This window comes from Physella acuta, unplaced genomic scaffold (assembly GCF_028476545.2).
Source record: "Physella acuta isolate Inbredline_101_S28 unplaced genomic scaffold, ASM2847654v3 ptg000191l, whole genome shotgun sequence".
In the NCBI taxonomy this organism is placed as follows: domain Eukaryota; kingdom Metazoa; phylum Mollusca; class Gastropoda; family Physidae; genus Physella; species Physella acuta.
In genome coordinates, this window is record NW_026731710.1 from 680,641 (window position 1) to 690,599 (window position 9,959).

Consider the following 9,959-nt stretch of genomic DNA (forward strand, 5'->3'; position numbering starts at 1 on the left):
AAACAATCATCTTCTTCAAGCAAAGCATCGGCTGGGTTTTCCTTTCCATGCAGTTTTAGATTTAGCTCGGTTAGTTTCTGTGTGATCCCCACCATGAATGTTTCAATTTGGGATAGACAAGATAATAGGAAGTACATTTAAATATGGCGTAACTAAATATTCTAATAGAATAGCGAGTGTTTATTGTTTATGTTTATTATTTTATCTTTTATTACCGAGTGTAGCTGAACAATATTTTTATGAGTTTTGAAATTAAAATAAACAATTATTAGTATGTGTGCATGGAGCTAAAGCCGCATGCGGCTCGCGAGCCGCTGGTATGCGACCCCTGTTTTAACTCGATGTCAGTGTATTTTGTGAAAAAAAAATTGAATCTATTTCTTGATTTCAAGGGAATTAAATGATTTCAGTCGAGGTCATGTTTCTAATACGATTGAAGTGGTAGTTTCCCTTTTTAAAAAATTCAGCCGGTCATCAATCTAATGCTTTTATACATATTTTAGAGCAAATTAAATATTCAAAAATCCAATAATTACCAAGAATGGACAGAATATAACTTATGAACATATTAATAGTTGTGTAAAGTATAATAAATAAAACAATCATTTCAATTTATATTGTATTATTACTATTGTTATCATGCAAAAATTCAGGAAATTCGTTGCTTCTTCTGGTTACTATGAATGTTAAAATGGGAAACAACTAAAAAAAAAAAAAAAATATTCTCTAGTTCTGAGAGAGCGAAAGGCTCACCCAAATGTTACACGCCAAGCGCTTGAGTGGAACCCCCAGGAAAAGCGGAAGAGAGGGCGGAGTCTTCTTGAAGAACTGAAGCCAACAGGGATGTCTTGGGAGATGGCAAAATTAATAGCCGGGGATCGGAAGAAATGGAAGGAAAGGAGGCCCTATGTTCCATAAGGAGCAAAGAGGACTAAGTCAAGTTAAGTAAGTCAAGTCTCTAGTTCAGGGGTCGGCAACCTTTTGAGACGGAAGAGCTTAAATTTAAAATGTTGACACTTTCCCAGTTTTTAAAGAGCCACTGACATTTCTATTTCAATATTTTATTATTTAATTAGGATTAGGTAAATTAATTAGATTTGTTATTTAAAATAAATAGCTTCAAATATGAAATAATATTTATTCATAAAAAAAACATACACTTGTTTCGCCATAATAATGAAATTAGTAATAAAAAAATAAAACTATAGGACTATCCCAATGCACTTTAGAAGCTGTTAACTTTTGTTTTGTTTACGGATATCACCGGCTCAGGGGGTGTCTCCCATTAGCCAGGCAGGCCTCAACACGGCAAACTCCGACTAACTGGCTTGGGTATAAGTGTGATTACCGTGTATCTGCCACTCCTGTCCTTTGGTTCTCACCAGGCTTATCTTCCATCCCACAAAGCCCAGGGTAAACTCGTACCCCACCGTCCAGAACCCGTCTCAACAGTAGGAAGCTAATAAAAACTACGTCACTCACGTCAAACTAATGATTACTGACGGATAGAGAAATGCATTCTAAATTAACATTCCCCATTCAAGGATATTCGAAAAAGTCGGCACTTGGGGAGCGACAAGCATGGTATTGACATCACGGGGCTGGCTACAACACGGCTGTGGGGCTGGGCCTGGTGCCCAAGCGGCTGTCAGCTGTCCGTATACTCTCCACTCCACCTATTCTCACTGTTCTCTGATGAGTGTTTTTATCCTGTTTAAACGTGTGTATCTTTACAGTATAATTTTTGTTATGAGTTTAGAAAATAAAATAATATAACTATTAATATTTGTGCAAGGAGCTGGAGAGCCGCATCTAGACATCAAAAGAGCAGCATGCGGCCGACCCCTGTGGTAGTTACATATATAGATATATGGTATCGCAAAAATATTGAGATAAGTAAAGCAAACATCTATAACTCAATGCTATATGAATAATTACTAATTTACAGAATATTTAAGATATATTTCCATTGTTTTTATTTAATTATAGCATACACACATTTAAAAAAAAATATATAAAACTAACATCAATACGTACAACATTACTTTTGGAAGCAAAAATATAAATTTAAACTAGGATTTGTTTTAATAATTTTTAAATAAGAATTCATTTTTTTTCAGTACATTTTAATGCGTCTTTTTCCATTTCTAGGTAACGTCCCTTGGATTTGTTTACATGGGAAGTAACTAGTACAATGCTAACACGTTTTTCACACTTCCAATTTAAAAACACAAGCTAAAAATCTTAACATTTTATGTAGGTTTACAAGCACAGGGCAACATTGTTTCATTGTGTTTGGACAAAGAAATGCATAATGTAGGGTGGGGGGTCTAATATAAGTACTCAAATAAAACTTTGTTTAAAGATCGTTTTCCCATAGGCCACTCTTCCAAAGGAAGATAGAATGAATGTAAGCTACTTTTCCAAAAGAAGATAGAATGAATGTAAGCTACTTTTTAAATGGACACATGTCAGACCTACATGGATAATTGCATACAAATAAGGTAAGGATCAAAATCATGGTCTATATTTCTTTGTATATGAATCTATACATTTTGAATGTATTATTTATACAACAGAGACAACAATTTGTAGTTTAGAGAGGATAAGAAATAAAAAAAAATACTAATTTATTTTCTTTTTATTTATTAATAGACAACGTACTTCATCGACACACAATTCGCTTCAATTTAAAAGTAAATAAAATTAAAAGGACTCGATGTATATTTAATCTCTAATTTCGCATTATATACTAGGGGCTCCCACTGTGATGCATTTATTCAATAAACCATACAATAATGCAGGGGTCTCCAAACTTTTCAGTCCGAGGGCCGCATTAACAATCAAATTTCAGTTCGGGGGCCAGTTTCTTCCAGGCATGTCTATGATTTTTCTGGGCAAAGTACCTCAGCCATCACCAACAAACGATTTTTCCTTAGACAAAAAGATCGCCGGATGAGAGGACTTCGCGGGCCGCATACGGCCGGCGGGCCGTAGTTTGGAGACCCCTGCAATAATCTATACAATACAGAGACTATGGCATGATCTAGTAACCAAGAGCTTGGCTCAATATTAAAACATTTTTTGGATCTAAACATTTATTTTCCATGTCAAGTCTAGTACAAGAAAGCTAAAAGCTAGACTTGGACTTAAACAAGTTTATTGTCTTGTAAGTAGTTTTAAAAATTTTTTGAATCCAAACGAAGTCGAACACAAGGAAGATAGCTGTTAGACTTAGAGTTAAAGAGGCCAATTGGCATGGAATTGTAAGGTCGAATGGTAGAGTTTATTACTTCTAATTAGAAAGTCTCGAGTTCGAATCGGAAATCAAGTCGGGTCAGTATATTGTCCCTGAGTCCACCCAGTTCTTATGAGTACCTGATTCAAGTTAGGGAAAGTTGCTCGTAGAAATAAATATAACTATAGAACGACAATAAAATATCTTTAAAGGACACCCTATTCAAATATATGTATACACATTTATTTTTGAATTAATACTAACTTACAACGGAACAAAATAATTTGAACAATGCTTCACCTATTATCATTGCGGCATAGTATATGGTTAAAAGAAGATCATATAAAGTAAAAAAAAAACACTTTTAACAGTACACAAACATTGTTAAATCTTTCACATGTAATATTGTAAACATGTGAGCTGTTTCATTTATTTAATGAAATCTCATCGTCTCTCGCCCTCCAACACTATTGAGACATTACACGATGAAATAAAATAAAAAAAATAAAAATATAATTTAAGGAAAAACGTATCAGCTGAAGAAACGATACAGTCAGAGATTTGTCCCGACGTGTTCAAGAAAGATCAACCTTTTAGTTTCTCGGCTGAAAGTTATTTCATTTTTGTATAACGTATCAGTTACGTATATGCTGTTGTTTATATCTAAAAGTATTTTCATTTATTATAGGTGAAGAACAATTTGTTAACACATTGACGAACAGTGGACTTTTTATCGCAGATTAATCCGAATAAATGAAACGTCTACACATGGAATTTCCATGACAGCGATCGTTTATAATTTATATTTAAAAATAATTTTTTTTTTTTTTTTTTTTTTTTTTTTTTGACACCCCAAACTTTTTCAAATGCATTACAAACTTTTGAACACGTGATTGCAGCAGAAAGGGGATAATTACTGATAGAAAATGTTTTCTCTGTATAGTCAGGTTTCACACTGCCATGAGCCATGGCTCCTATAACAAAAACAGCAGGCCCATCCTTGGGTACATAATCTCTCACATCTACAATCTCTTCAGCACTGTATGACATGGCATATTTTGGACAGCCTGTGGGGAGGTGGTCACTAACTGGGTTTTTGGTCACCTTTAAACGTTTCTGCGGGCCATCACTTGCCCTGATACTTAGCTTGTTCAACAGCTGAACCATAAGCCCACAAAATCTGTCAAATGTGCGAGGTATGGGAGTTTGAGGGTTGATTTCTATAAGTACATTCTTCTCTGTTTTAACATAAACCTATAAAAGATTAACCCTGTTGAGAGATGAATTCATAAGGACACATTGGTGTGTGATATTAGGCCGACATGCTGAAACATTTTTTTTATGCGCTTCCCAACATTTTTGTGTTTATCACAACATAAAAGTTCATACTTATGTCCTACCTTAACTGTTTCCAAAGATGCTTGATCAAGTATTACAATTAACCGTTTTTCCTGAGAATCTTACAATACACTTTTAATAATTTTTGGCTTTTGAACGAACGTCTCATCTTCACCATGCTCTTCCATTTTTAGTTCCGTTTTTAGTTCTTTCCGACTTTCACTTTTATAAATAACTAGGCATACTGCCTAGCTTCGCTTAGGTTTTCAAAAAAAATGAGGAATTGAATAATTAGTTAATAGGTGATTGGCTGCTATCTTAAATGCATAGGGCCTAAATTTATACAGTGGAGTAATGTTATGCTAAAGTAATATTGATGGAATATTCGCAAACTTATTACTCGTACGGTTATAAGAACTGCAGGGGGTTTCTGAATAGTATCAATCAAATATTATAATAAATTACTTTTACAATAATTTTTTACAATATCAGTACAATGCAAAACTTAATTAATAACAAAATATTTATTTAAAACAATGCTATACTCTATGATTTTTGTTTTTTTCTTGAAAAGAGAATACAAAATATTAAAAAATTATTACATTAAAAAGTTACTTCCCCTGTTCATAGACCAAATGACCTAATCTCGTATAATGATAATTTCACTCGCGGTCACTTTTTAGCCCTCGTCGAGGGCTTTGAGTGAAACCGACAGTTTCCCCTAAAGGTCAAGCCATTTACCTAAGAGCATGCAAAAAATTAGCCAGATGTAAAGACGGTAAGTGCCCTCAAATCCGTTTTGAAATGACCCTCTGTTTTTCCCATAAAATACAAAGATTATATAGGGAAATACGACTGGTCAGTTTTGACCCATTTAACGAATTTTCCCGGACATGGCGAGTTTTTTGGGACACCCCAAGGCGTTCTCCTACCACCTCACAAAATTTCAAGGGGGGTCGTCGGAGGAAATTTGTTTTCGTAATAGAGCTCATATAAAGAGAATTTCACTCGCGGTCACTTTTTAGCCCTCGTCGAGGGCTTTGAGTGAAACCGACAGTTCCCCCTAAAGGTCAAGCCATTTACCTAAGGGCATGCAAAAAATTAGCCAGATGTAAAGACGGTAAGTGCCCTCAAATCCGTTTTGAAATGACCCTCTGTTTTTCCCATAAAATACAAAGATTATATAGGGAAATACGACTGGTCAGTTTTGACCCATTTAACGAATTTTCCCGGACATGGCGAGTTTTTTGTGACACCCCGAGGCGTTCTCCTACCACCTCACAAAATTTCAAGGGGGGTCGTCGGAGGAATTTTTTTTTCGTAATAGAGCTCATATAAAGAGAATTTCACTCGCGGTCACTTTTTAGCCCTCGTCGAGGGCTTTGAGTGAAACCGACAGTTTCCCCTAAAGGTCAAGCCATTTACCTAAGAGCATGCAAAAAATTAGCCAGATGTAAAGACGGTAAGTGCCCTCAAATCCGTTTTGAAATGACCCTCTGTTTTTCCCATAAAATACAAAGATTATATAGGGAAATACGACTGGTCAGTTTTGACCCATTTAACGAATTTTCCCGGACATGGCGAGTTTTTTGTGACACCCTGAGGCGTTCTCCTACCACCTCACAAAATTTCAAGGGGGGTCGTCGGAGGAAATTTTTTTTCGTAATAGAGCTCATATAAAGAGAATTTCTCTCGCGGTCACTTTTTAGCCCTCGTCGAGGGCTTTGAGTGAAACCGACAGTTTCCCCTAAAGGTCAAGCCATTTACCTAAGAGCATGCAAAAAATTAGCCAGATGTAAAGACGGTAAGTGCCCTCAAATCCGTTTTGAAATGACCCTCTGTTTTTCCCATAAAATACAAAGATTATATGGGGAAATACGACTGGTCAGTTTTGACCCATTTAACGAATTTTCCCGGACATGGCGAGTTTTTTGTGACACCCCGAGGCGTTCTCCTACCACCTCACAAAATTTCAAGGGGGGTCGTCGGAGGAAATTTGTTTTCGTAATAGAGCTCATATAAAGAGAATTTCACTCGCGGTCACTTTTTAGCCCTCGTCGAGGGCTTTGAGTGAAACCGACAGTTTCCCCTAAAGGTCAAGCCATTTACCTAAGAGCATGCAAAAAATTAGCCAGATGTAAAGACGGTAAGTGCCCTCAAATCTGTTTTGAAATGACCCTCTGTTTTTCCCATAAAATACAAAGATTATATAGGGAAATACGACTGGTCAGTTTTGACCCATTTAACGAATTTTCCCGGACATGGCGAGTTTTTTGTGACACCCTGAGGCGTTCTCCTACCACCTCACAAAATTTCAAGGGGGGTCGTCGGAGGAAATTTTTTTTCGTAATATAGCCCATATAAGGCGCCGGTCAGTCGAGGTCAGTTTTGACCCCCTCGTCGTAGACTTTTCGGCCAACCGTCACCGGCCCTCGTGTTCTATCGCCCCAAGGCACCATCGTGCCAAATTTGACGCGCCTGCGGCGCCGGGAAGTGCCCTATCGGGCACCTGACCACTTTGCTTTATATATATAGATTATCAAAAGTATTTCCAAACACAGACAGGAAGTAATAGCGATGATACATTTGAATAATCAAGCATCTTTAAGTTGCGCACTTATTATAGCTAATGTGTTGATTTTAAAGCAAAATTTAAACAAATATATGACCTTTTTTAACGGACAATAAGTCAATTTTAATTCTCAATAATAGTTATTATCTCTTAAGAAATAAAATAATTGCATTTACATTTAAATTTTAACTGTTTCACTAAGCATAAACATGTAACTATTATTTATTTTTATAGGTTGCATCCCTTGAAAGATTTGATTTGTTACAATGGGAAGTAACTCGGAAAAAATAATGTTTGACATTTTCCAGTACTCGGGGTGTATGTTAAAGTAAACAACAAAACAACAACAACCAGAAATGTTTGGCATGCTTGTTTTCTTCCTGGGATGGTTATGAGAATGTTAATAGATTTGCTTTTGTAATTGAATTTTGTAGCGAGGGATAGGTGACGGTTTGTCTGTAAAGATGGTAAAACTTCAAGTGTCGGTGTGTGGAATTATGTTGACTCATGGTTCTGTTTTGCTAATTATTCTTAGTCATTTGAGCAGGGTGTCGTTTTTTGAGTGCGGTAGGGACCCATCTGAGTGTACCGTTGATTTTGTCCTTTTGGTAGATTGTAAAGTGTAGTGAGTAAGGTCCGTATTATTTAGTTGTGTTATTCAGTTCTGCCACGTTAAAGCTTTCTGACGAGAAGAACCATGTGTCTCCTCGTCCGTAGTTCATTAGCAATATTTGGTGTGAGCTGATGTAGTTCATTAGCAATATTTGGTGTAGGCTGATGAGTTTTTGGATGATGTGTCCACGCAGATTGACATGACCATTAGTTTGAATTACCACCTGCATGACTGTGCTGGGGTTGGTTGGGTGGAGAAAAGATCTGGGCTTTCATCTTCAGGTAGTTCAATTGAGAGAATTGTTGAGTTTGTGGCATCTGAAAAGGTGGGGCTCAAGATTTCATTAAGCCACCCGAAACGTAGTCATTGTGGCTCCTCTCCCAGGCTCTTGCATTAGAGGGAACATCAAAGGGCGCATTCTCTTTGTTGGTGCTGGTAATTGTTGCATATGCCATGAAGATATAGAAGTAAATAAAGTTCAATTCTGTAGGTGGCGGGCGGACAGACCGCGAATCCTTGTGCTCAACGGCTACAGGACATTACCCCCCTGGATATTTCCCCCCGGACATTTCCCCCCCCGTATTTACCCCCCGGAGCAATTACCCCCCTGTCAATTACCCCCCTGTCAATTACCCCCCTGTCAATTACCCCCCCGGGGAATTCCCCCCCCCCCTCTCAAGTTAAAATCCTAACTCTAACTAGAATTTTATACCTATATACTACTTTAATCCAAATTTAAGAAAAAGACCAAAATATAAGCATCCACCTTAGCCTAAAACTTCACACAAAACGCAAAACAAAGCTAGACACAACCCTAACCCTAACACTAGCTCTAACCCTAACCCTAGCCCTAACCCTAACCCTAATCTTAACCCTAACCCTAACCCTAATCCTAATCCTAATCCTAATCCTAACCCTAGACCTAGCCCTAGCCCTAGCCCTAGCCCTAGCCCTAGCCCTAGCCCTAGCCCTAGCCCTAGCCCTAGCCCTAGCCCTAGCCCTAGCCCTAGCCCTAGCCCTAGCCCTAGCCCTAGCCCTAGCCCTAGCCCTAGCCCTAGCCCTAGCCCTAGCCCTAGCCCTAGCCCTAGCCCTAACCCTAGCCCTAGCCCTAGCCCTAGCCCTAGCCCTAGCCCTAACCCTAAACCTAACCCTAACCATAAACCTACCCTAGCCCTAGCCCTAACCCTAACCCTAGCCCTAGCCCTAGCCCTAGCCCTAGCCCTAAACCTAGCCCTAACCCTAACCCTAACCCTAACTCTAACCCTGTCCGGGGGGGGGGATAATGTCCTACTGGGCGGGGGGTAATTGACAGGGGGGTAATTGACAGGGGGGTAATTACTCTGGGGGGTAATGTCGGGGGGGAAATATCCGGGGGGTAATTGACAGGGGGGAAATGCCCTGTTCCCGTGCTCAACAGTGAGACAATAGAGTTGAGGCTTGATCAGGCATTTGCTCAACATCCCGGCAATACCAACTTTAGAAATGATCCCTTAATACATGGGTCGGCAACCTTTTGAGACGAAAGAGCCAAAAGATACAATTTAAAAAAAAATGTCACCCAATGCGCAATCACCCAAAAGTCTGTTAGACACTAGAGCCTTATTTTGACTTCCTTTGTTAAATGCCTTGTTTATTCCTAACCTAATTTGCTCTAATTTATGTAAACGTTACTGAAACTTGGAAGTAGTATATATATATATATATATATATATATATATATATATATATATATATATATATATATATATATATATATATACATATATATATATATACATATATATATATATATATATATATATATATATATATATATATATATATATATATATATATATATATATATATATATATATATATATATATATATATACACATGTGTATATGTGTTCACACATATTTTTTATGTTCGACACAACAGACACACCCCCATAAGAAATGGGTGTTACTTCTGTAGAGCCCAGATGTTCGACACAACAGACATGGACAGACACACCCCCTTACACACAGGTAGGTTCGGCTTTCTTACTAACATTCTAAAACAATGTTTCTGCACTTATTTTAAAATTGTAGTAAAGACTGTCTGAAAATAGCTATTCAATTAAATAATACGTTGATTAAATTTTCTTATACAACATATAATTCAAAATTTCTGCTTAATTTATGTTTTTAATACATGTGTATTACATGTCTCTGTT

At 37.4% G+C, this 9,959-nt stretch overlaps 1 pseudogene; it reads right to left on the reverse strand.

The window, feature by feature from the left end:
• Positions 1-3,895: 3,895 nt before the first annotated feature.
• LOC131936851 (ribosomal RNA small subunit methyltransferase NEP1-like) lies at positions 3,896-8,216 on the reverse strand (annotated as a pseudogene).
• Between the last annotated feature and the right edge of the window lie 1,743 nt (positions 8,217-9,959).